General features: G+C 37.3%; 1 protein-coding gene across 1 annotated transcript in view; it reads left to right on the plus strand.

Moving 5' to 3' along the window:
* The first annotated feature begins 329 nt into the window (after positions 1–329).
* Positions 330–24,751, plus strand: part of EPN2 (epsin 2) — a 93,061-nt gene continuing 68,639 nt past the window's right edge. The window contains 1 exon segment of the mRNA XM_074203620.1: positions 330–511. The gene's annotated coding sequence lies outside the window, so the exon portion shown is untranslated.

Genomic DNA, 24,751 nt, shown 5'->3' on the forward strand with positions numbered 1-24,751 from the left:
CCCGGGGCGCCCGGCGCGGGGTCCCCGCCCGAGGCGGCTCCCCAGGTCCGACTCCTCCGGTGCGGGCCTCTCGGCGGCGCGGGGGGCGGCCCCGCTGCCCGGCCCGGGGAGTGGGCGCCGCGGGCGCGGGGGGGCGGCCCCGCTGCCCGGCCCGGGGGGGGGAGTGGGCGCCGCGGGCGGAGAGGGGGCGGCCCCGGCGCCGGGCGCGCGCGCATCCCCCGGTCGGCTTTGCTCGAGGGGGCGGGCGGGGGGCGGGGGCGCGCGAGGAGCGGGGGCGCGCAGCGTGCGGAGCGCGCACGCAGCGGGCCGGCGCGCCCCCTCCCGGCCGCCATGTTGGATGGTGTGTGGGTGTCAGAGGCAGGCAGGCGGACGCGGCGGCCAGCGCGCTGGGCGGCTGCCCCCCACCCGGCTCCGGCGCCTTCCCCGGCCCTGTCCTCCCCTGCGCCCCGCACTCGAGGGCCCCCGGGCTTCCGGCGCGGGGGGGGCCGGAGGAGGAGGAGAGAAGACGGAGGTGAGCTCGGGGCGGCGGCCGGGGCTCCTCGGCTCCCTCGGCCGGGGAGCGGCGCCGGGGCCGGGCCCCTCCCCCACGCGGCCGAGGGTGGGGGCGTGGGAGGGGCCGCTTCCCCGCGGGGCCCGGGCCGCCTTTGGTTGGTGCCGAGGGTGAGAGAGCCGGCGGGGTCGGGCCGGGCGCTGCCCCCGGTGAGCCGGGCCGCGGGGCCGCCGCGCAGCCCTCTTTCTTAGAGCCGTTCCCTGCCCGGAAGTTTCCCCGAATGCGGCTTGTGCGTGTCCCCACGCGGATGGCGCTCCTCCAGGCCCCGGAGGCCGCCCGACAGCCCCTCGGGGCCGCCCCTTCGCGCTTGAGTGTCGCGGCGCTCCGGAGCGGGGCGCGGGAGGCGGAGAGCGCCGTGCGGAGCGGACGCGGCCCGGCCGCGCGTGGGCGGGTCTCCGGCCGGCTCCGCTGAAGGGGCCAGGCTCCGGCTGCTCACACCTCCGCAGGGCGCGCCGCGGGGACTGCGGGGCCGCCCCGACAGTCTCCGCGTCCCCACTTCCCCACCGGGTAACGGAGGTTCTGCCGGGCGTTCTCGCCGCCGCAGGTGATAGAGCAGACCTAAATTACACAGAAAATTTCTGTCTTTTACGTTGGTAATTAAGTTTTCATCTGTATTTAACTAAACGTTGACCTGGTTTCAATTTTGCCTCTCAAATTTCTTCTCAAACTCTTACTCATTCAAGAAAAATTGGTAATCTACAAAAGCTTTGAGTGCGGTCATGCGCTGTTGTCTTTGGGATTTTGTCACAGATTCATAAAGTGAGTCTGCCGGGTAAATTTGTCGTTCTAGAGTTTTTGGTGAGTTTTGTAGAAAGCTGTTTTTTTTTCTATTCCATTGACAAATAGGATATCACTTTCATTCGTTGGCAAAGTTTTGCCTACTATCTGCAAAGCCAGGTGTCTTTTTTGAAGTATTTTGTAGTAAGATTAGTTAGTCCCTATCACTTGAAGTATTATAAAGTAAAACACATAAAATGTTAAAGTATTTTAAGATCTGACTTTTAACTAAATCTAACATTTGTCTCCTTTGTAGAAATAGATTTTAACAGCGCCTTCTCTGGCAAATTGAGCATTTCTTAGTGTTATGACTTCACTCATATAGTGATAAGAATCTTAAAATTTTTTCACTTGATTATTAATATTAAACATTTTGTTTTTCTGACATTAAATGTAGCATTTGTAAAATTTTATAAAAGGAAATACCAATTTCAGCTACACACACTCTATGTCCCATTTTATTGTTTTGGGGGTGGAGGGAGTGGGAAGTTTGGCACCTGTGGATAAAGTGCCTCTTGGTTCAATGAAGAGAAAACTGACGTTATTTCTGCGTTCAAATTATTTAATCTCTGCCTTCAGTCCCTTTGTAAAGAAAGAAAGAGACTAAACTTAATGTACTAACCTCTTCCAACTGCAAATCTGTGATCTTGTGATCTTTTAACTTCATTTAGCATAGTGAATTGTTTTCACCCATGAAAAATAGATTCAAAACTTCTCTGTGTTTTAGCTTCTGAGTGTTGCTTACAGCAAATGACTTGTGACCAGGCTACTAAGTGTTAAAGGCTGCCTCTCAAGTGTCCAAAGGCAGCTTAGGGTAATAGAATCTTAGTATCTAGACCTGGAAGGCATCTGAGAGTTTATGTAGTCTTCTTCCTTCATTTTATAGATGAGGATCTCAAAGGTGAAAACTGTGAATCCACCATCTTTGCTTTATGCCATACTGCTCAAATGTACAATTTTAAATTCTAAGATATAATCTTTAGTAATAGCTGTTACATTGTTGAAATTCCTCCAACTATATGGATAAAACATTTCTGAGAACTTTATCCTGAGACCATAACCTCCACCCCCCCCCCCAAGGAATTTATTTTATAGTTGCATTGTTCAAAATAAATTTAGAGCTACTATTCTAAAAATAGTTTACAGTTTTTGGATAAAGGGTTTTGAATATAATCTCTTTTGCTTCTGTAAGGTGGTGTATTATTTTAAAATTGATACCTTTTCAAACAAATTCTAGAATTTCTTTGTCATTTTTCCCATATAGTTCAGTCCTGTCCAACATTTTGTGATCCAAGGGACCATATTGTCCAACAGATTTTCTTGGCACAGATACTGAGAAGTGTTTTGCTATTTCTTTCTCCAGTTAATTAAAGCAAATAGATTAAGTGACATACCCTGGATCATACCTCTAATAAGTATCTGAGGCTAGATTTAAACTCAGGTCTTCCTTAACTCCAGGTCCAGCATTACTATCTGCTGAGCCTCTTTACTGCCCCTAGTATTTTCATAGCTAAAAATATATAGAAAGTTATTTGAGAAAGAATAATTGAAATTAAATTAACAAACATGAGCACTTTCTGTTTATGGAATTATTTGATTAATCATGTATACTTAATAACACGTTGCTTATTAATGTGTAGCTTTTAGGCTGAACTTTTTACTTGAATATATTGAAGAAACTCTTGTGGTAATTAATTCTATTGATAGATTAAGCTTTTGACTTCAAAATTTGTCTTAGAAACTACAAAAATTTTGTTAAAACTTGAAAGAATCATTCAGCTGTATCATAGATTCAGTAAGGAAAGTGACCTTAAAGGCAACATTAGGTCTAACCCCTTCATTTTGCTGATGAGGAACCTAATTTTAAGTACCTTGTCCAAGGTCAGACAGATATTGACAGAAGCAAAATTAGAATCCAAACCATATCCTTCGACTCTAAACCAAGCCCTTTCATTCAGAAACCGCACAGCCTAGATTTCGTCGGGAATATTTGTGCTTGTTTTAGAAGTGGTGGGTCATAAATTGGGAATTGAATGACCAGGATTAAATGAATCCTTTGTAGCTGACAGGCAAATGAGACCCAGGAATAGTAGTCCACCTAATATTGAAAAGGCTTTTAGCTCATTTTAAAATCAATTTGAGGAGATTCAGCCCGGTGGAGTGGTTAGGGAGCAGCAGGCCAGCAGATTGTAGAGTTAACAAAATCTAAGTTCAAGTGTTTACTTTGGACAAATACCTGTTCCCTGTGCCATCTAGGGCAAGTCACTTATTATCCTCTCAGTGCCCTAGACTTCTTCATAAGATAGCAAGTTACACAATAGTGGCTGATCTGAATTTTTCTCTTGAGTTTTCTCATCAGGAACTCCCTATACCAATGAAATCACAGGTGTGGACTCAAACCAAAACAACCACAAAGCTCTTGGGATTTAGTTCCAGATATTCTAACAGTTCATTCTAGCTAAAATGCTAACAACTTTCTCAGAGAGTCATTCAAAACAATAACTACTACTGCTTTTGTATAGCACTTTAAAGTTTGGGAAACACTTAACATATATTAGCTCATTTGATTTTTCACAACTCTATAAAAGTAGTTGCTATTATCCCTATTTTACAAATGAGTGAACAAAGACAGTGGTTGCCCATTTAATTTTTCTGGTTCACATAGCTAATAAATGTAAGAAAGATTTAAGCTCAGGTACTTCTAATTCAGAGTTCAGTCAGAGATTTATTTACTATGCCACTTAATAGCAAACAGGGATGGGGGATTTTTTTGCTGTGTATATAATGCTATTTCCCGGTTCTTTTCCAGATACCAACTTATGTGAGCCAGTGAGATGGTTAAGTAGATAGAGCACCAGGCCTGGAGTCAAGAAGACCTGAATTCAAAATCAACCTTTGATATTGACATCTACTAACCCTGTAACCCTGAGCAAATCCCTTAATTTGTTTGACTCAGGTTTCTCTTCTGTAAAGTGGGGGTAATAATAGCTCCTACCTGTGAGAATCAAATGAGTTAATTGTAAAATGCTTACCATAGTGCCTGGCAGTACTATATAAATGTTAGCTATTGATATTAATATAGGTCAGAATTTGTATTATTGAAGAATATTGCCTTAAAATGTTCTAATGAACAAGTAACTTAGTACCTTAATAATAACTACAATTTATATAGTTTTAAGATTTGTAATATGCTTGACATATTAGCTCATTTGAGTTTCATAAAAAATAAAAGCACTTTGAGGTCAGTTATTATTTCTATTTTATAAATGAGGAAACTGAGGCTAAGAAAGATTGACTTCCTCAGGGTCACACTGCTAAATAACTCTCTGAGGCAAGATTTGAACTCAGGTTTTCTTTATTCCAAGTTCAGCACTATCCATTAGGCTACCTAGCAGCTTATGCAATTCAAGGAATGGGGATATATGTATGGTTTTTTAAAATGCAATGTTTATTTTTTGAGATTACACTAATGATGAATAGATAAGTTCAAGATCAGTTTCATCCTGAGAAATTATTGATTATCATAAATGCTGGGTATTTAACACTCTCTTAATTAAGCTATAGTTACCTTTGAGTACAGGTTATTTCTCTGCTTCTTCCAAAGTAAACATTGCAATGATAAGTATAGTATGGTAAAAATATAATGATCAAAGGCTCCTAATTACTCCTCTGAAATTGAGCAACAAATTCAGGAGGAATGAAATTTGGTTTCATAAGAGGAATTTAATTTTGGCATTTTCTGATTATAATTTTGACTGGCCTCAAGTATTAAGAGAATTTTAAGTATTAATTTTTTTTTAATTTCCATTTAGAAGAGGAAATTGTAGGAAACCTATGTCCTTTAAAAATGACCATAAATGCAAGAGTGTTGAAAAATTAGGGTTTGTGATTCTCAAACTCTAATTTTTCAACACTCTTGCATTTAAATGACTGCTGTTTGCCATTATTTTTATTTTGATAGTTCCCTTTAGTATCAAAGATGGACATAATTCTATAAATTGAAACACACACTTAAAAAAATTTTTTTTTTTATTAATTTAAGGCAATGGGGTTAAGAGTGACCTGCCCAAGATCCCACAGCTAGGCAATTATTAAGTGTCTGAGGCTGCATTTGAACTCAGATCCTCCTGTCTCCAGGGCTGGTGCTCTTATTTACTGAGCCACCTAGCTGCCTCGAAACCCACACTCTTAGGATATTTTTCAATTTTCTAGAGTTCTTATTTGAACTATATTCCTTAATCATCAATATAGATTCAGCATTACAGTGGAATCTAAGTTAAAAACAGTTCCTTAAAAATTTTTCTTTAAAAACTTGTATTGATGTTTTTCTTCTGCTTTGAAGTAAAAAGATCCTTATTGTGGAGGCCTGAGGGTAGGGTATGAACAATTAGGACACAATAGAGGTAATTCTCCATTAAGGAAACAATAATAATAATAATAATAATAATACTGATTGAAATCTCATTCTCCTACAGTCTAGATTGGCATCAGTTTTGGTGGTAAATATTTTTTTTCCCCAAATGATAAATAGCAGCTGCTAAAAATACTATAGTTATGAGTTGTTGAGGTAACATGCGTGAAGATAATTTTTAACAGGTGATTGATAGAAGGTTTTTGCATAATTTTAAAATAAGTGTATTTTACTATTGCATAAATAATTCTTTAAGAAGAGATAACGTGCTTTTCTTGGCACTTTAGTTTTTTTTAAAGGATAAATTTTGAATCCTAATGTAGCTATTTTATCAAATTAATGTTAAAATAAGTGTTTTTGCATCAATGGAAAAATAAAGAAAATGCTGAATATGCAAATTTTAGCTAGATTTACAAAATAATTGAAAGTGGAATATGATTACCTTTACTTAGATTGAAAGCTGCCTAAAGGTATTAAAATAAAGATAATGGCAAATAGCAGTCATTTAATACCTACTATTACCCTCTAGCTATAACCAACCAGGATTTTATAATTGTACCTTTATAACCTCTTTAAAAACACAGAGGAGAATAAATACATGATAGTAAAAAAGGGTTAAACAATAAGTAAAAGAGAAATAATGGTGGGGAGCAGAAATTGATAAAAACTAGGCAGCAGTATTTGCCTATTAATACTGTTTCCACTCTGAGCTAATTTCGTAATAAAAGACTAAGACGGTTTTTCCTTAAAAGCTTATAGTCTAAGTAAGGAGACAAAAACCTAACCTGTTAAAGACCATGTTCCAAACTTTTTCTCAAAATCACCTAGAATACTGGGTTCCTTCCTCCTCATCATGTTTATTTGATTAGGTGGAGGTTTATCTGTCTTGACCTTTCTCCCTGATTGTACATCTTCAATCCCCTCAACATCTTGTATTCTCTCCTTTACTCCATTCTCTGAGTGTAGTTTACTTCTTTTCTTGTTCAGGCTAACCCTTTCTTTGTCCCTGTTAATCCCATTCCCTAGAATTTAATTTACCTATTTGATTTCTTGCTGTCTTTTCCTTCCTCATCTCTACCCACTGGTGGCTCTTCTGTTATCTACAAACAGGTCTGTTTCCCCTCACTCTTTAAAAAACCAAACCACTTGATTTGCTTTTCACTTCCTCTTAAGCTACTATCCTATATATTTTTTTCCTTTTTGAAACCAAACTTCTAAGAAAGCCTTCTCTTAAAATTTTTTTAAAATTCTGAATTTAATAACCTTCAAATATTTCCATATATAAAGTAGAATAGAAAAAGGGTTGTACATGAAACTATGAATCTCTTTAATTATACAAGATGCTTTTCTTTTGAGTATATATGAAATTTAAAGTAACTATCAAAGTTGGCTTGTATTTCTGATCTGTTCATTTGACTAAAATGCTGTCAGTGACTCTTTTCTTTATTTTGGTCATCTATTGTTAGCCTCCACTTCCCCACCCCCCCCTTCCATTTTTTTAATCCCTTGCAATTTGAATCTTGCATTAAATTGAAACTGCTTTCTTTAAGGTTGCCAATCAATAGTTTTCCTGATTGCTAAATCCCACAACTTTTTCTCAGTTCTTATATTTCTTGATCTGAAAGCATTTGACTTCTGTTGGTCAATCCCTCCTTTTGGAATCACCCTTCTCCTTGGGTAATATTTGTAATGTTGTTATCTCCAGATTCTCCTTCTTCCTGCTGGTTGCATGATCTGATTTCTTTTGCTAGATCATCTCCCTTTACCCTACCCTCAATGCCTGACCATATCCCAGTGCTCTATATTATGTCCTTTTATCATATCTTTTTTCCAGCAATTTGAAGTCTATAAATCAAATTTGTTGTGAGGACCCAAAGAAATTAACCAATAGAGGGCATTTTGCCAACCTTAAAGGACTATCTAAATAATAGCTATTATAATCATTAGTCTTTTTTTTTATCATCTTTCTATGTCTTGGTGATCACATCAATTCTCCTGGGTTCAGTGATCATATCTGCAGATGACTCAAATCCATCCATCCAGCCCTTATTTCTTCCCTGAGCTCTAGTCCCAAGTCACCAAATGGTTGCTGAATATACTTACTTAGTTGCCTCATTGGAATAGGGATGGATAATGAAAACCCACTGCTTTTGGGTAGAAAATTGATGGTCTTATGGGATCAGAATGAGGCACAGATTTTTTGACTGTGTTCATTTGTGTTGCTTGACTATATTATAAATGGGGTTTGGTTGTGGACAGGAGTCATTGGGAAGTGACAATGGTTATGAAAGAATATGTAAAGTAAAATGTTAAAAAAAATAGTTGAACTTCAGTTGGCAAAAGAGTTGGAGGAGTAAAATAATGAAAATGGTATTTTAGGACATCTGGTATTTAGATGAGAATTTATTGGAGGGGGAGGGAAGAGTCAAAATAACTAGGATGCTGTGGTATCAATTTAAGCATAAGATTGTCAAAAGGTTGGCAGTGAAAAAATGGAGAGGAAAGAGAAAATCCAAAATTGTATTTCAAAGGAAGAAATGACAAAATTTAATGGTAGATTACATGATGGGCAGGGAGATGAGGGAGCATCAAAGATGACGGCAAAGTTTTCAATCTGAGAAGCTAAAAGAATGGTGGTACTGCTAAAAAGAGTAGGATGACAGTAAGAGGAATAAGTTCAACTTGGGAAATTATGAATTTGTGATAACAGGGTACATACAATTTAAATGGGTTTTTTTTGCCAGAAAAAATATATCTGTAGTACAAGATTAATAAGATTATAGAGAGATTTGGGAGACCTAGAGGAATAAGCTTATGGAAGCAGAAAGTGTTGAGAAATGAAAAGGGGAACTGAACTTTGGGAAACATACATATGGAATCCTAGGTTTAGAATGAAAGAAGCCATAGAGGACATTTATTCCAATACCCTCATCTTACAGATGACCATGAAACTGAGATCCTGAAAAGTTAAGGGACTTATCCAAGGTCATCCAGGTAGAAGGTGACAGATCAGAATGGAATCTAAGACTTCATCCAAGTTGTGGGAACAGGAGTCAAATTGTAGAAAGTTAAAAAGGGAAATGTTTGTACATGAAGTGGAAACAGACAGGGCAGACATATTTGATAAGCTTGGCTTTGAAATAAAGAAAGGAAGTTGGTGGTTGTTAGAAGGGGCATGAAAATTATTTGAAGGTAGAAGGATCAGTTGAACATGCTGCAAAGAAGATGATTATGGAAGCAAGGCCCATAGAATCTCAGAATTGAAGGCAACCTCAGAGGTCATCCAGTCCAGTCAGCCCCAGGACAGCAATCTATCCTCTATAACTACACCTGAAAACTTAAAGTAAGGGAAAACTTACTCCCTCCTTAGGGAACTCATGCCACTTTCTCCTCTTTAGGGGACGCTCTTGCCATTTATGATGAACTCTAATAAAGTTTTTCCTCACAACTAGCCTATCTTTGCTATAACCTCCACTATTCCTAGTACTGCCATATGAGTTCAGTAGCAAAAGCGAATATCTTTGCCTCCTGGGAATAGCTATTATGTCCCATGAAGTAAACTTTTTCTCCAGTGATCTTGAAGCTCTTCACTGATCTAGTTGCTTACCTAAGGAAGTGCTCCAGCTTCTCAATATCTCTCTTTTTTAATTGTACGAACCCTCAAACTGTGAACTCACTACATGATCTGCCTTGGGCAAAGGCATTAAGGCCTTCCTAGTTCTAGGATATTATGCCACTCTTAATGTAGTTTAAGATTGTATTAGCATTTTCTTGTCTACCCTGACTGGCAGGTCTGACCATGCCACCTCACTTTCCTTACCATAAATAGTCAGTACCTCCCAGTTGCCTTTAGGGTAAGCCATAGACTTTATAACTTCACAGTTTGCTTTTCCGGACTGCATTCCCTTGACTCCCCTTCTTGTATTTTGTATTCCAGCCAGAATAGTCTACCTGCTAATTATTCAGTTAAGGGATCATTCTGTCTTTTGCTTCTGTGACTTTTGACTGAGTTTGTACTCTTCTCACTTGTGTTTCCTAAAATCTTTAGTGTGGGGCGGCTAGGTTGCACAGTGGTTAGAGCCCCAGCCCTGGAATCAGGAAGACCTGGGTTCAAATCCGACCTCAGATACTTAATAATTACCTGGATGTGTGATCTTAGGCAAATTACTTAACCCCCATTGCCTTGCAAAAAAAAAAACTTTACTTGCTTTAAGATTCAGCTCAGGTGCTACCCTCCTTCCAGATGACTCTTTTGACCTTCCCCAACCATTTCCTAGCTGTTCATGTTCCTCCTTAAACTAACTTGTATTCACTTATTTGTTTGTATCTTACAGTAGAATATGATTGAGTTTCGTGAGCAGGGACTATTTTTTCATTTCTATCTTTGTATTCCCAGTTTCTAGGACAGTATTTTACAGAGTAAAAGGTAAGGGTAATAAATTGTAGAACCACTAAAACCTTTATATCTTTTTCAGAGGAGATGAGAAGGAATGGGAGTCAAGAAAAATTTGACCTGAGTAAAAGAAAAGTTAAGATTTAAAAAAAAAATAAGTTTTTATTGATGTGATTTCTTTTTCTAAAAAATCATAATTCTCAACAATTTCTCTCTTGCTCCCACTAGAGAGCCATTCTATATAACAAATAATATTTTTAAATGTCAAAAAAGAGGGGAAGAGTCTGAAAATATATGCAGTATACTATACTTGTAGAACCCCCCCCCCCCATGTTAGCAAAGGTTGGTTGTAAGGATGTTTTCTAATGTCTTTTTCTTTGTAAACTCTTGTCATATTTTTCTGTATTCCACATATATGTGATTTCTTAATTTAGTTCTAGTAGGCATCTAGTTTGTTTCCAATTCTTTGCTTTTACAAAAAGTATTGCTATAAATATTTTGGTGTATATGGGGACTTTTTTCTTATCAATAACTTGTTTTGGGGTATTAACCAAGATGGACTCTCTGGGTCAAAGAGAAGGGACATTTTAATCATTTTCTTTGCATAATTCCCAATTGCTTTCCACTGTGGATGTACCAATTTACCAGTGACCAAAAGACCAAGGTATCCTACTCATCCAGGACCGGATGTCTTGATTTGCATCTTCTCACTGGACCCAGAAGTCTCCAGAGGAGAAAATGAGGCTGGTGACTTTGCACAGTTTTCCTTTATTTAAATCTTATTCACTTGCAAGTCGTAGCATTGCCTTCCCCATGGTGCTCCTCAAGAGGGAATGGGGACTTAACCCCATTTGCCTTGCAAAAAAAACTTTTAAAAACAAAAAAAGAGCGAATGGGGAACTATGACCAAGAATGTTGTGTACTTTTATTCCCACAACTCCTCTAAATTGTGACTAGTCTCACCTTTTATCATCCTTGCCAGTTTACCTCAAGTGAGGTAAATCTTGAACATCATTTTAAATTGCATTTCTCTTGTCATGTGATTTGGTACAAATTCTTTCCTATAGTTATTAATAGTTTGCAATTCTTTGAGATCAGTTTGCTCATATCCTTACCTCCTGAGGAATAAATTTTGATTGTGAATATATAGCTTAGAAAATTAACTTGAAAAGATTTCCCTCCCATTTCACCATTGCTTTTCTTATTTTAGGCACATCAATTTTGTTTGTACTGAAGTTTTTCAGTTTCATATAATCAGAATGTTCTGTCTTAATATTTTATAATTGCCTCTGGTTATAAGAAACATCTTCTACCTAATTCTGTCAGAGGTATAAGATATGCTTCTCTTCTAAGGTGTGTTTTTTTTAATTTTATAGTAACAGTAGTTATTTCTAGAGTTCTTGAAAATAATATGATAAAGTCTTATTTGCTCACAAACAGTAAATACCTAATTTTCAAATTTTTTTCATTATAATACAGGATTCTTTTGTATTTTTAGTTGTTACATACCTTACTGAGTATATATATTTAAAACTTCTCACTAGTTTGAGGCTTCTCATTACTGAGGACTATTTGATAGTTAAACCTCATTATTACTTTGAGGACTTCTTTTTAAAGCAGTTTGTAAAAAGAATTTACCTAATGCTCTTGGTAATGATAACATTTTATTTCAGCAGGCATTTAACAAAATATAAGTGAGAGCAAAGTGCTCTTATTTGATTCTTGTGGTCAGATAAACAGGACTACCTCAGACATAGCTAATTAGAACAGGACTGATCACCATTTGATGGATGAAGAAACAGATAAAATATTAAGTATGTTGCTAAAGCTAACGTAACTATTTAATATATGTTACAATGGATTGAACATTGGCTCTAGAGTCAAAGGACCAGCTTTCAAATCTTGCATCCTTTAATTAATACACATATGGCCTTTGACAGGTCGATTAATCTTCATTTGTCTCACCTTCCTCAAATGTAAATTTAGAGAATTGGACCAGATGGCCTCTGAGATAGCTTCTAGCTATGATCCTGTGAAAGAATAAGGACTAAAAATCCAGTTTCTTGAAGCCTAATCTATTGTTTGTTATTCTATTACACTACAATCCAAGCTAAAGAGCCAGACAGTGTATATATAGGTTGCTAACTAGTTTGTTCATACCATTCTAGTTTCCTCTGACCTAGAAGTGGAGACTAAGGGATCTTGTTAATAACCTTGGTCACAAAGGAATCATGATTAACAAAATATATTTGTTGAATTGTTAGTGCCTATCTCTCATCTCTCCTTCACTGCCAAACATCCAGAAAAAGTAGTTTTCATTCTCTACTTCAGGTCTCATCACCCATTCATCATTCAGCTCTTTTCAATTTTCTTTCTATTTTCATCACTACTGAAACTCTTCACAGTCATTAAGGAATTCTTAAATCCAATTTTTTTTTCTGTCTTCATTCTTTTTTAATTTCTGTAGCATTTGGCACTTTTTGATATTGTCTCTTCTCGATTTCTTTATGAAGTTGTTTGTGGTGGAATATTTTTCAAAAAGTATTTGAAACAGATGATATGGCATCTGCCTCAACTGTACTTCCTATCAACTAGAACTTCACATCAGAAATAACCTTTGTGAAGAGAGATGGTTTTCTCCTTTTCACTGGAAAGAAGTAGGATCAACCTTGGCAAAATTGGTAAATTGATGACAGTTGTTTTAATTGTTCAGATCACATCCCTCTTCATTCTGCAACTAAGAGCAAAACTGTCTACCATTTTAGGTGATCAGGTATTCTGCTCGATTATCTTCCCCTGGTCAAAAGAGGAAAAAAAAACTTGATGTGTCATTTTGTGCTTGTTTTCAGTGATTGCATATATATCTAGACTGAAATGCCAGGGACTCGTTGCTTAGTTATGAATAATATTATTAATTATTTCTGGAATCTTGAATGAAGATCTTAAAAGCTGATGGGGTTAGAAAAGTATTTCTTGAGTACCTGGGTTCAAATCCGGTCTCAGACACTTAATAATTACCTAGCTGTGTGGCCTTGGGCAAGCCACTTAACCCCATTGCCTAGCAAAAACCTAAAAAAAAAATGGTAATCTCAGCGGGAAGGAACTAGCATTGGGGTACAGACGTACATGAGAAAGGCATCTTGCAGAAGAAGGTGAGGATTAGTTGAGACTTGCAGGAAGCCAGGAGATGGGGAAGAACATTCCAGTTATGGGGGACGATCAGTGTAGAGTCTGGAGATGAACTGTCTGTGTGAGTAACAGCCAAGGGTCCAGTATCACTAAACCATAGAGTAAGTGGAGGACACTAAGGTATAAAAAAACTGGAAAGGCAGGAATGGACCAGGTTATTTTTTTAAAGGACTTTCTTTGAAAACCAAATAGAGCATTTTATATGTGATGCTAGAGGAAATAGGGAGTTACTTTAGTTTATTAAGTGGAGGAGGTTGTGTGTGTGTGTGTGTGTGTGTGTGTGTGTGTGTGTGTGTGTGTAAGACATAGTCATCTGCATTTTTTAGTAAGAGTGTTATAAAAACTGAAGGGGGGGCCAGCTAAGTGGCAAGATGGATAGAGCACAGGCCCTTCAAATTCAGCGACAGACACTTAATTACCTAGCCATGTGATCTTGGACAAGTCACTTAACCCCATTGTCTTGCAAAAAAAAAGCTGAATGAACTGGAGTCTAAAGAGATTTGAGTAAGGAAGTTCAAACAGAGGACTATTTGCTGTAGTTCAGGTTTGAAATGATGCTGATCTGCAATAAGATAATTACTATGTCAGAGGTAAGATATATTTAAACAAGCTGTATTACAAAGATGGAATCAACAGGACTTGGCAACCAACTTGGATATAGGAGATGAGATAAAATTAGGAGTCAAGAATGATACCTGCCAACCTGGGTGACTGGGAGGAGGAGGATGGTGCCTTCAGCAGTAATAGGGAAGTCAGGAAAAGGTGAGGGTTTTGGGGAGAAATTAATGAGTTGAATTTAATGAGTTTAAGATGTTTTTAGGACTACCAGTTTGAGATTTTTTAAGAAGTAGTTGGAGATATGAGACTCGATGGAGGTCAACAGAGAGAATGGGACTGGATACATGTATCTGAGAATCATATTCATAGAGATGATAATTGAACCTGCAGTATCTGATGAAATCATCAAGTTAGAGTAGTAGAAGACTTAGGACCAAAACCTTGTGGAATACCCACATTAAGTAGGTAATGTCTGGATAAAGAGCCAGCAAAAGAGACAGAATAGTGTGATAGGTGAATCAGGAGAGAGCTGGGCCATGAAAACAGAGAAAAGAGTATTAAGGAAAAGAGATTGGTCAACAATACCAGAAATTGCAAAGGTCAAGAAATACAAGTTTTGAGAAAAAAAAAATTTAATTTCTCTGGAAAGAGTAATTTCAGCTGAATGATGAGTTTGGAAGCTAGACTGCCAGGAGTTATGAATAGAAAGGGAAGGAATTGGAGAGTACTTATTGTAGGCAGTTTTTAAAAGCCATCTAACCACAGAAGAGAAGAGAGGTAGAGGATGATAGCTGTTGGGGTTGGATAGATCAAATGAGTTTTTTAAACATCGAGAAGAAATGGGCTTGTTTGTAAAAATCAGAGAAGTTCATAATAGACGGAGAGATTTGAGATTAATGAGAGTGGGAAAGATACAAGGCATGATCTGCTAGAGAAGATGGGATGAAAATGAATCACTTGTGCCTATTGCCTATAGAGTATTTTTGCCTTGCTAAGAGAAAGAATCACTTCTTTGTGTAAAGAAATGACAGAAGTCATCTGAGTGATATGATAAGAGAAGGAGAGGGAAGGGGGTGCTCTTGACTTAAATTTTCAGTGAAATATAAAGTGAAGGTTCATTGAGTGGGGTGAAAGGAGGAAGAGCCATAAGACATTTGAGAAGGCATATAAAGATTTGGAAAAGCCACTATGGTGAGTGGGATAATAAATTGATTAGAGAGGTGTAAAAGGATTGCTTTGCTGCAGTGTTAACAACCCAGTTGAGATTAACATAAATTTGTAGTAGATCCAATCAGCTATGTTCTGGGATTTTCTTCAGCTCCATTCACTAGCATGTGAATGGAATTGACACCATGTTGAAGATGAATAATTGATTGATGGAAGACTAATTCATAAAATTGGGCTACACTTGGATTTTGGCTTTAAAGGTGAGAGCAAAAATAGAGGAACTGGAGAGGAAGATCTGAAGTTTGGAAAAGTGAATCTTTGAGGGTCTATTCAGGGAAGGAGAAGGAACTAAGGTAGTTGATGAAGTAGCTGTAGAGAGTGACCCAAAGTTCCTAGGACAAGCTGAGAATCAAAGGTAGTTGAGCTAACAAAAGTTTGAGTGAAAGAAATTCTTGGGCCAAATTCCTGGATAAAAATTTGGTTGGAGGAATACCATGATACAGAGCCATCATTGTGGAGGAGTAAACTTAATTAACTTTTGCCATTGTTAATGTTGTAAGTAATGTTGAACTGTACAGGTTGGGAGAAGACCTATTTTCTAACCATTCTCTAGTTCAGTCTTGGTAGAAGATCTCAATCTTAGAGTTGTTCTAGAAGTCTGGAAGACTTATAGCTTCTTTAGGAGATAGGTTCATTGGAAAGGGAAGAAGAGATATTTTGACTTGTTGGGAACCTTGGTGGGGAATGTTCTTTAAATTTTGTTGTTGCTGGGTTACATAAAAATTGTTTTATATTCAGTATTTTGTAGGTCTGACTAGTGTGAGAGACTATTTGGCTATGGAAACCTGTAATACAGGAAATAAATTTTGAGGTTTCTAGTGGAAAATTTGAGTGAGGACATAAGTCAAAAAAGATCTTCATGAGAAAGTTCTCAAGCTTGGATATAGGCCATATTTACTTAGACCTGAGGCTTGGGACCATGGGTTACATAAACCTGAGGGACTGTTTAACATAGTGCAAACCCAAACAAAAGTAATACTTTACCCCTCATTTTTTGAGGTTAATCCAAAAAGGCACAATTACAAAAATGAAACTGTTCATATCTCAGTTGAGTATTTTTTGATCTGTTGACTTAGGATACATACTCCCTCAGACATTATATTGAACATTATCCTATTGTCTAAGATTAGTTTTAACCTATCCATATTAAATTTTCCCTAAATTATTTTAATATCTGACTGCATGTTCAACCTAAAGTAATTGACCATAGAGAATTTCTGCTAAGACCTTTTCATGAGTTTTTTCAAATGTGCCCTCAATTCTAGATACCACTTGATAACCATTTGATAGTTTCATGTTAGAATCTTCTGATGACATCTGAGGGACAGTAAATTATAGTAGATTATAATATTGTAAATTAATACAAACTAAATGAAATTTTTGAAATGCTTATTGACTTAACTGTGCTAACACATTCATCTCTTTTGTCTGCCTTATTTCATAAGGGACCATCATCAAGACTATACAATCTTCTCAGAGGACCCAAACTCCTCAGCATTAATGTGAAGTTCTGATTCTCCATCTGCCTCTTCAACCTTCAGATTATAGATGGAGAGCAAGATTTCTCTAATTTCTTTTTGTATTCTTAGCATTTAGAATAATTTTCTCATAGTAAGTGTTTAATAAATAATGAATTGGATAATACTACTCTAGATTCTTAATTGAAGTGCTTGCTTGATTTAGTTATTTTGTTATTTTAGTTTCATATAGCCTTTTAGTTCAGACAAATTCTTTTTTTAAAAATTTTATTGACATGATTTGTTTTTAATAACTTGCATTTCTGAATATAGCTCCTGCTGCTCCCCTCATGAGCTCTCCCTTGTAACAAAGAATGAAAAAGGAGATGGGAAAAGCAGTTCAATAAAATTAATCAATAATCAAGTATGATGGTATATTCATTTTTCCATACTTCTAGTCTGCCACCATTGCGAAGAAGTAGGAAAACAGTGTGCACAAATGACTATAACAATGTTATTAATTTAAAGAACAACAGAAAATGAAACTGACCACTGTAATTGTTAAAGAAATATACAGAATGAAAATTTGAAACTGAACACTGTGTAATTATAATGATCCTGGCCCTGAAGAGAAAATATACCTTCTCTATCACAATACTAGTCAAACAGTAAAAACTTGATACTTGCTGACTTTATTTTTGATATTTTTGCTTTTTGAAGAGAAAAATAAAACAACCCATATTACAAGCTTAGTCAACCAAAATGAATCCACACAGTGGTCCAAAAAATGCATATCTCTCCACTGTTGTCCATCACTTCTCTAGCAGAAGTTACTTCATCTGAAGACATTCCCATGATTAGAGAGATATCTTTAAGACTTTCACAGTTGTTTTCATTTACAGTTTTTGCTGTCCTTTTGTAATTGTTTTGATACTGATCACTTTGCTTTGACCACCAAGATTCTCTGAATACTTTTTTTTTTTTTAGGTTTTTGCAAGGCAAATGGGGTTAAGTGGCTTGCCCAAGTTCCACACAGCTAGGTAATTAGTAAGTGTCTGAGACCAGATTTGAACCCAGGTACTCCTGACTCCAAGGCTGGTACCTCTGAATACTTGTGTCATTTCTTATAATACAATAATCTTCTATTACATTTATGTTACTGTTCATTTTAAAAAATAATTTATATCATAATTTCTCTGTAGATACTAAAAAAATTTTTTTATATCATGTAGGAAGTCTTGATTTTGACTGGCATTCTTGGAACTTGTGGGGTCTCTTTCAGGTTTTTTGTGGATTCTTTCTGTCTTTACGTTTTCCTCTGGTTCTAAAATAGCTCAAGGCAATTTTTATTTATAATTTCTTGATATAATAGGTTTCAGCATTTTTATTGTGATTTTCAAAGGACTCCAGAATTCTTTAAATCATCTTTTCCAAATCAGTTATTTTATAGGAGATATCTTAATTTTCTTCTATTTTTTTCCTTTTGATTTTGTTCAGATATTTATTGCAGAAAGTCATTGATTTTTATTTGGTTTATTATTTTCAGGGAAGCCGTTTCTTGGGTAATGTGTATTCCATTTTTTAAAACTAATTCTTTCAGTTTTCATCCAGAGGTTTTATTTCATTTTTTGTCTCTTGCTTCCTTTCTTCTAGCTATTCAGAGTTCTTCATAGTGCCATTTTGACATGATTTTTTCATCTCTCCATTTGGTTTTTTTTTTAAATTTTTTATTTAAGGCACTGGGATTAAGTGACTTGCCTGAGGTCACACAGACAATTATTAAGTGTCTGAGGATGGATTTGAACTCAGGTCCTCCTGACTTCAGGACTGGTGCTGCCCTATTCACTGTGCCATCTAGCTGCCCCCCCATAAATTAAGTTTTTGTGCCTTTGCATTGATTTCCACCACCTAGGGTTAGATCTTGTACTTTGAGATTCAGAGTTTGGGTTTTCTATATTACAGAACAATGTTATGGGCCCTAGAGCTTCTAGGCCTTGGGCTATATGAATCTGAAGGCTATGGAGATTTTTGTGGGTTGCCATTCACCAAAGGCTTTTTTTTTTAGATTTTTTTTTGCAAGGCATTGTTAAGTGGCTTGCCCAAGGCCACACAGCTAGGTAATTATTAAGTGTCTGAGGTCAGATTTGAACTCAGGTACTCCTGACTCCAAGGCCAGTGCTCTATCCACTGTGCCACCTAGCTGCCCCTCAAGGCCTCTAAAGTACTCACTTTCTCAGGACAGCCTTTCCTGCTTTTGATGCTTGTAGATAAGTTCTGCTGACCATCCATGTCCAACTAAGAAGCTGGCTGGTCCCCCTTTCATATTGCTCTTTGGTTTTTTTTTTTTGTCTGATACCTAAGTCAAGTGCCTTGGGCAAGTGGAGATGGTAGGGGCCAGGAGAAAAAAAAGCAGATATTTAGAAAGAAAAGAACCTGAGCATAGCACTGCATAACCCAGATGTGCAAACTTAATGGAAGCTTTGCCATTTAGTTTCTGACTGACTTTCTGTGCTATTCTGGAGAGTAAGAAGTTATTTATTATAGTTCTCCATTGGATTTCTTCATCATTATTTACTCAGGGTTTTCATTGGAATATGTATATGGGAAATCTATTGTCTTCCTCCTGTTCAAGCAGTTATATTGTCTGGATGAATATATTCAATAGTTTAGGAATTTTGTAGGAATGAATAGAATTAAGCATCATCTTTTATTGGAAAATGGCAGTTTGTAGGAGCTGATGTTAAATTACTAATGTCTCTTTTTTAAGTTAGAAGATATTTAAATTTATCAAGTTAACATTTGCAAAAAACAAAAATTATAACTTCATGGGTTTAATTAAGCATTTGGGGACAAAACAGCACTTTTTGCAAGATTTTACAAAGAAAAGACACTAAATGATGGTAGATGCTAATGATAATAAAAGCAATTTCTAGGTGTTGCTTTCATTTTTCTGAAGTGAAAATATTGACATCTTTTTAAATATTCTAGCATGTCATCTCTGAGGAGAATTGATAGAGGAAGGATTCCATATTTAAGGAATCAGAATTTTAGAAATTGAAGGATCCTAAGAGATCATCTAATGTATCATCTTTTATTTTACAGATAATTAATCTCTTAGGATTTATTCTTCCAGGGATTAGGCTAGGATAAAAGATAAAAGATACAAATGAAATAGATCCTTCCCTCTGAGAATTTATATTCCCTTGAGGGGAAGGCAAATATATACAGTGAAAGATTTATACAAAATAACTACAAGGAAAATTTTTGAGGGAAAATGTACTAGCAGTTGGTATTTTTAGGAAAGACCTCTATTTATAAACTTTTCATTAGATATAGGCTTATTGAGTGAGACTGCCTTTGTTGTATTTCCTATCTACATAGAATGGGTTTAATAAATGCTCAGAATTTTCATTGGAATACGATGTTTGCCATACTGACTGAGTTGATTTGTAGAAGGTAATCCTTGAACTAAGTCTTGAAGTCAATTAGAGGTTGATTCTATGAGTCCAAGAGTTAGGAGAGAAATGCATTTCAGGTCTGAAGTCAGGAAATGGAGTGTCCTTTTTGAAGAACAGTAAAGAAGCCTAGTAGAGCTAAACTTTTAGAGTTCATTGAAGGAAATAATAATGTATTAAAAAAAAAACATGGAAAGATAAGTTGAGGCCATGTTGCAGAGAACTTTGAATGCCTGGCTGAATTTATATTTAATCTTTGAGATGATAATGGAGAACCACTAGAGTTTATTGTGTAGGAGAGTAGAGGAGCACTATCAGAATTGTACTGTTGGAAAATCCCTTTGGTTGAAGTAGAGGAGGAGACCTGAATCAGAGAGATTAATTAATAGGCGAGAGACAAGTGAGAATTGATGAGGGGGCTGAACTAGAATGAATCAAGAGAAACCAATATATGTATATCAAAGGTTGTGGAATTAAGAATAAAAAAGGATTTGGTACCTATTCAGATAGGTAAAAATCAGGCAAAGAGAAAGACTAGTTATAGTTCTAAATCTTAGAAGAGAGTGTGCAGGAAGAAAGGGTGATGAGTGATGTCACATGTTAGAGGTCAGGAAAGATGATGACTGAGCAGAGGTCACTAGTTCAGGGAAGAAAAATGATTCATTTATAGGCAGGTGGCTATTCTTTGGCAGTGTTAGGGAGTAGTACTTGTGTTTTCTGACTCCCAAACCAATGCCATTTCCAAAATTACAGTCTCTAATAATAAATTTTGTACACTGCATAATTTTACGTAAAGAAATTCCTACAGAAGGAATTTTCAGATTTTTTTCTTTCTCTGCCTTTGCTCTAGTTAGTAGCAACCATATCAGTCAGAGTTTAAAATATTGTTGTATTTCTTCAGAAGTTGCTCTTTCTTCTAACTTGACTGTTTCTGTCAATAGTAGCACCATAAACTAAATCTCCCATATTTAAAATCTTATTTTCAGTCTTTGCTCATATTGCTTTTTGCCTGGAATGTTCTCCCTTTCTCAATTTACCTCTTGATTTTTGTATTTACTCCTTAAAAGCCAACTTAGATAACACCTCTGCCATGAGCCCTGTTCAGTTTCTCTAGTCAGTAATGACTTTTATCTCAATTCTTCATGGGTCATTTTATTTACTTAGTAATGTTGGCACTTGATCACAATATCTAGAGCTAGAAGAAAAAATTTAATCCAGTGCCCTCATTCTACAGTTTAAAAAAGATGAGGCTCAAAGAAAATGAAATCATTTGTCTTAAGGCCACACAAGCCATAAAGCAGCATATCTGTGATTCAAACCTAAACCCTCCAACTGCAGATTGACTGCTCTTGCTTTTTTATTGCTTATATATGTTTTAGCTATTTCTATGCCTTATGAGGTCAGAGATTGTGTCTTATCTAAAACTCTGCTTTGCACAGAGCACACACTCTAATTCCATCAACACTCTTAGGATGTTCATTGCTTTTCACCTAAACTTGGAAATAGGAATCCAAAGGAAGTCAAGCTTTAGATGATTAAAGTGGATATGACAAAATTATAGAACTAGAAGGGAACTTAAAAGCCATTTAATGTGACTAGGGTGTTATTTGTAAAAACTAACAATTTGATCCTAAATTTACTTTATCTTTAGAATTAGCAGTTAGTGTATGTTTTAACACCTTTTCAGTACTTATTTCTAGCAATCTCTATATTGTTTGGAATGAGAATTCTAATTCTGTTATATAGCTTTAGGAAAATGGAGACCTCATAACATGAGAGTGGAAAAAAATCTTCTGAGGACATAGGTGCCTTAGAGTCATGAACTTAAGCTATTTCTAGTCCAGAAAGAAATGCAGCCACAGAGAGAGAGAGAGAGAGAGTGTCTGTGACCCTCCCCCAAGTTTTTTTTTTTTCAGGTTTTTGCAAGGCAAATGGGGTTAAGTGGCTTGCCCAAGGCCACACAGCTTTATTAAGTGTCTGAGGTCAGATTTGAGCCCAGGTACTCCTCACTCAAGGGCCAGTGCTCTATTCACTGCCACCTAGCCACCCCCCAAGATTTTTTAAGGATCATTCCTGGTCTTAGAGTTTTTAAGGAAAAAATATGGACAGGCAGATGAGTTAGAATTTTAGACCTTAAAAGAATCTTACAGATTATATAGATCCATGGATTCTTACTTAATTCAGTAGGGATAAGAAGTCATAAATAGATTTCTGGTATTCTGTGAACTTGGAGGGGAAAGGGAATGATATCTTAATTTTCTACCTGAAATTTCTTTACATTATAAATTTAGATAGTAAACCACAGAGATGGTATTTATGACTTACATTTTCATATCAATTACAATTGAAAAATTGATGAGATATTTTATATATGTATATTGCCTTGTCAAAGGCCCCCCCTCAAGTGTAATGTTCTTATTTAAACGAAGTAAAACAGCCTTCACATTTTTTCAAAAAATAAAATTTATATTTAACTTAATATTTTAATATTTCAACTTAATATGTGAAGCTTTTATCTATCACTAATATCACAATTAAAAATATTTTGGTAACTTTCTGTATAATTGGTTTCCTTTATAATATTTTTTATTTTATGTGTTTAAGCAATTATTCTAAGAAAGGGTCTGTAAATTTCACCTGATTATTAGAGGTCCATGACACACACACAAAAAGGTTAAAAATCCTTGATCTAGCCAGGTGTGTCCCACCTTTTAGCTTTGCAAGGCTGCAACAAAAGCTTGTCAAGGGCAGCATAGGGAGTTCTCTATCCATTCATGAATACAGTGCAACCCATACCACCCACAAGCTCAGAGCACAAAAACGAAAGTGAAGTGGGCCACATGAATGGGACCTCAAGGGTCACTGGTTGGACACACCTTATCTAAACCAATCCTCTCATTACATGAGATGAGGAAATTGAGACCTGGAGAAGGGAAGTGAGGGATAATTGTTTTGAGAGGGAATCTTGAAAACATTGCTATTTTTCCTTCACTGCTATGCATTAAAGAAAAGAGATTTATCTGTTTTGGGAAGTGAATAACTGGTTAAGAGCTTTTATCTTCTTCTGCTGCATTTGGTATTGTTGACTACTTTCTCCTGAATCTACAAGATCCTGGTTCTTCTATTTGTCTGATTGCCCCTAGCTATTTTTCATAATCTATAACATACCGCCTAATTAGATGTACTCATATTCTCTGTCTCAGGGCATTTTTTCTTTTTTCTTTCCATTATTCATCTGAATGATTTCATCAACTCCCAGGGTCTCACTTACCTATATATATAAGTGACTCCCTGGACTAGTCAGTCTGCTGAGCTCTAGTCCCACCTTACTAACTGCCTATCTGACATTTCAAACTATCTCCAATAGGCATCTCAAACTCAACATACCAAAACAATCCATTACCTTCTCCCTCTCTGCTCCATCTAAATTATCTTTCTTCCATATAATTACTGTCTATTGTTGTTTGTCCTTTGTTCTCAAAAACCATGACATCAGGGAGGTGATGCCATGACAAAAAAATGAGTTGGATTTGAGTAAGAAGGTGCTGTGCTTAAGTAACACAGCCTGGAGATGTCCCTGGATGCAAGGCAATCAGGGAAGTGCCTTACAGCTTTTAAGTGTCCAAGGCTGGATTTGCCCTCAGGTCCTCCTGACTCTAGGGCCAGTGCTTTGTCCACTGACCCCCCAATTACTGTTTAGCATCACCTTCTTAGTCACCTTAGTTCACAGCTTTGTTGTCTTTCCTAACTTCACATTTAGCCAGTTGCCAAATCCAGTTGTCTCAAGCTACACATCATCTCTTTGTATATCCCATTCTCTCAACACAGCCTCTTAGCACTTTTCTCCAATACTATTTCAGTAGCTGTTTTGACTTTGCTCCAAGCCATTCCTGCTCTAATTCAGACTCCATTCCTGCTCTAATTCAGACTCTTGAGAGTGCAGGTCTGATCTAATCTCCCTTCTTCCTCTTCTCCCTTCTCACCAAATTCCTGGTGGAGTTCTTAATGCCTTGATCATCATAGCTAATGTATGTAGGGCTTACTATGAGCCAGACTCTGTCCTAAGGACTTTACAGTCTTCAAAAAATCCTGTGAGGGAAGGCATTGTTATTTACATTTTAAAGATGACAATACAGACAAACAAGTAAAGTGACTTTCTCAGGGTCACACAGCTAGTGAGTTTCTGAGGCTGGACTGAACTCAAAATGGATTTGACCTCAGGTCCTCCTGACTAAGGCCAGGTCCAGTTTTGTGTCCACCATACCACCTAGCTACCTAAATGTAATGTCCTTGACTTTTTCTTTTTGGTAAGGTAATGGGGTTAAATGATTAGCCCAAGGTCTTACAGCTAAGTAAGTATTAAGTGTCTTGAGGCTGACTTGAACTCGGGTCCTCCTGACTCCAGGGATGGTGCTCTTTCCACTGTGCCACTTAGCTAACCCTTTTGATGTTTAAAGCTCTTAACAACCTGGTACCTTCCTACCTTTTGAAGTCCCCTTATTTTTTTTAATTTTCATATAGTCTGGGACTGGCTTATTCATTTTTCAGATGCACCATCTCTGTCTTTCTTTTTTTTTAGGTTTTTTGCAAGGCAAATGGGGTTAAGTGACTTGCCCAAGGCCACATAGCTAGGTAATTATTAAGTGTCTGAGGCCTGATTTGAACTCAGGTACTCCTGACTCCAGGGCCAGCCCTCTATCCACTGCGCCACCTAGCAGCCCCTCATCTCTGTGT

This window comes from Macrotis lagotis, chromosome X, assembly GCF_037893015.1.
Source record: "Macrotis lagotis isolate mMagLag1 chromosome X, bilby.v1.9.chrom.fasta, whole genome shotgun sequence".
Taxonomy (NCBI): Eukaryota; Metazoa; Chordata; class Mammalia; order Peramelemorphia; family Peramelidae; genus Macrotis; species Macrotis lagotis.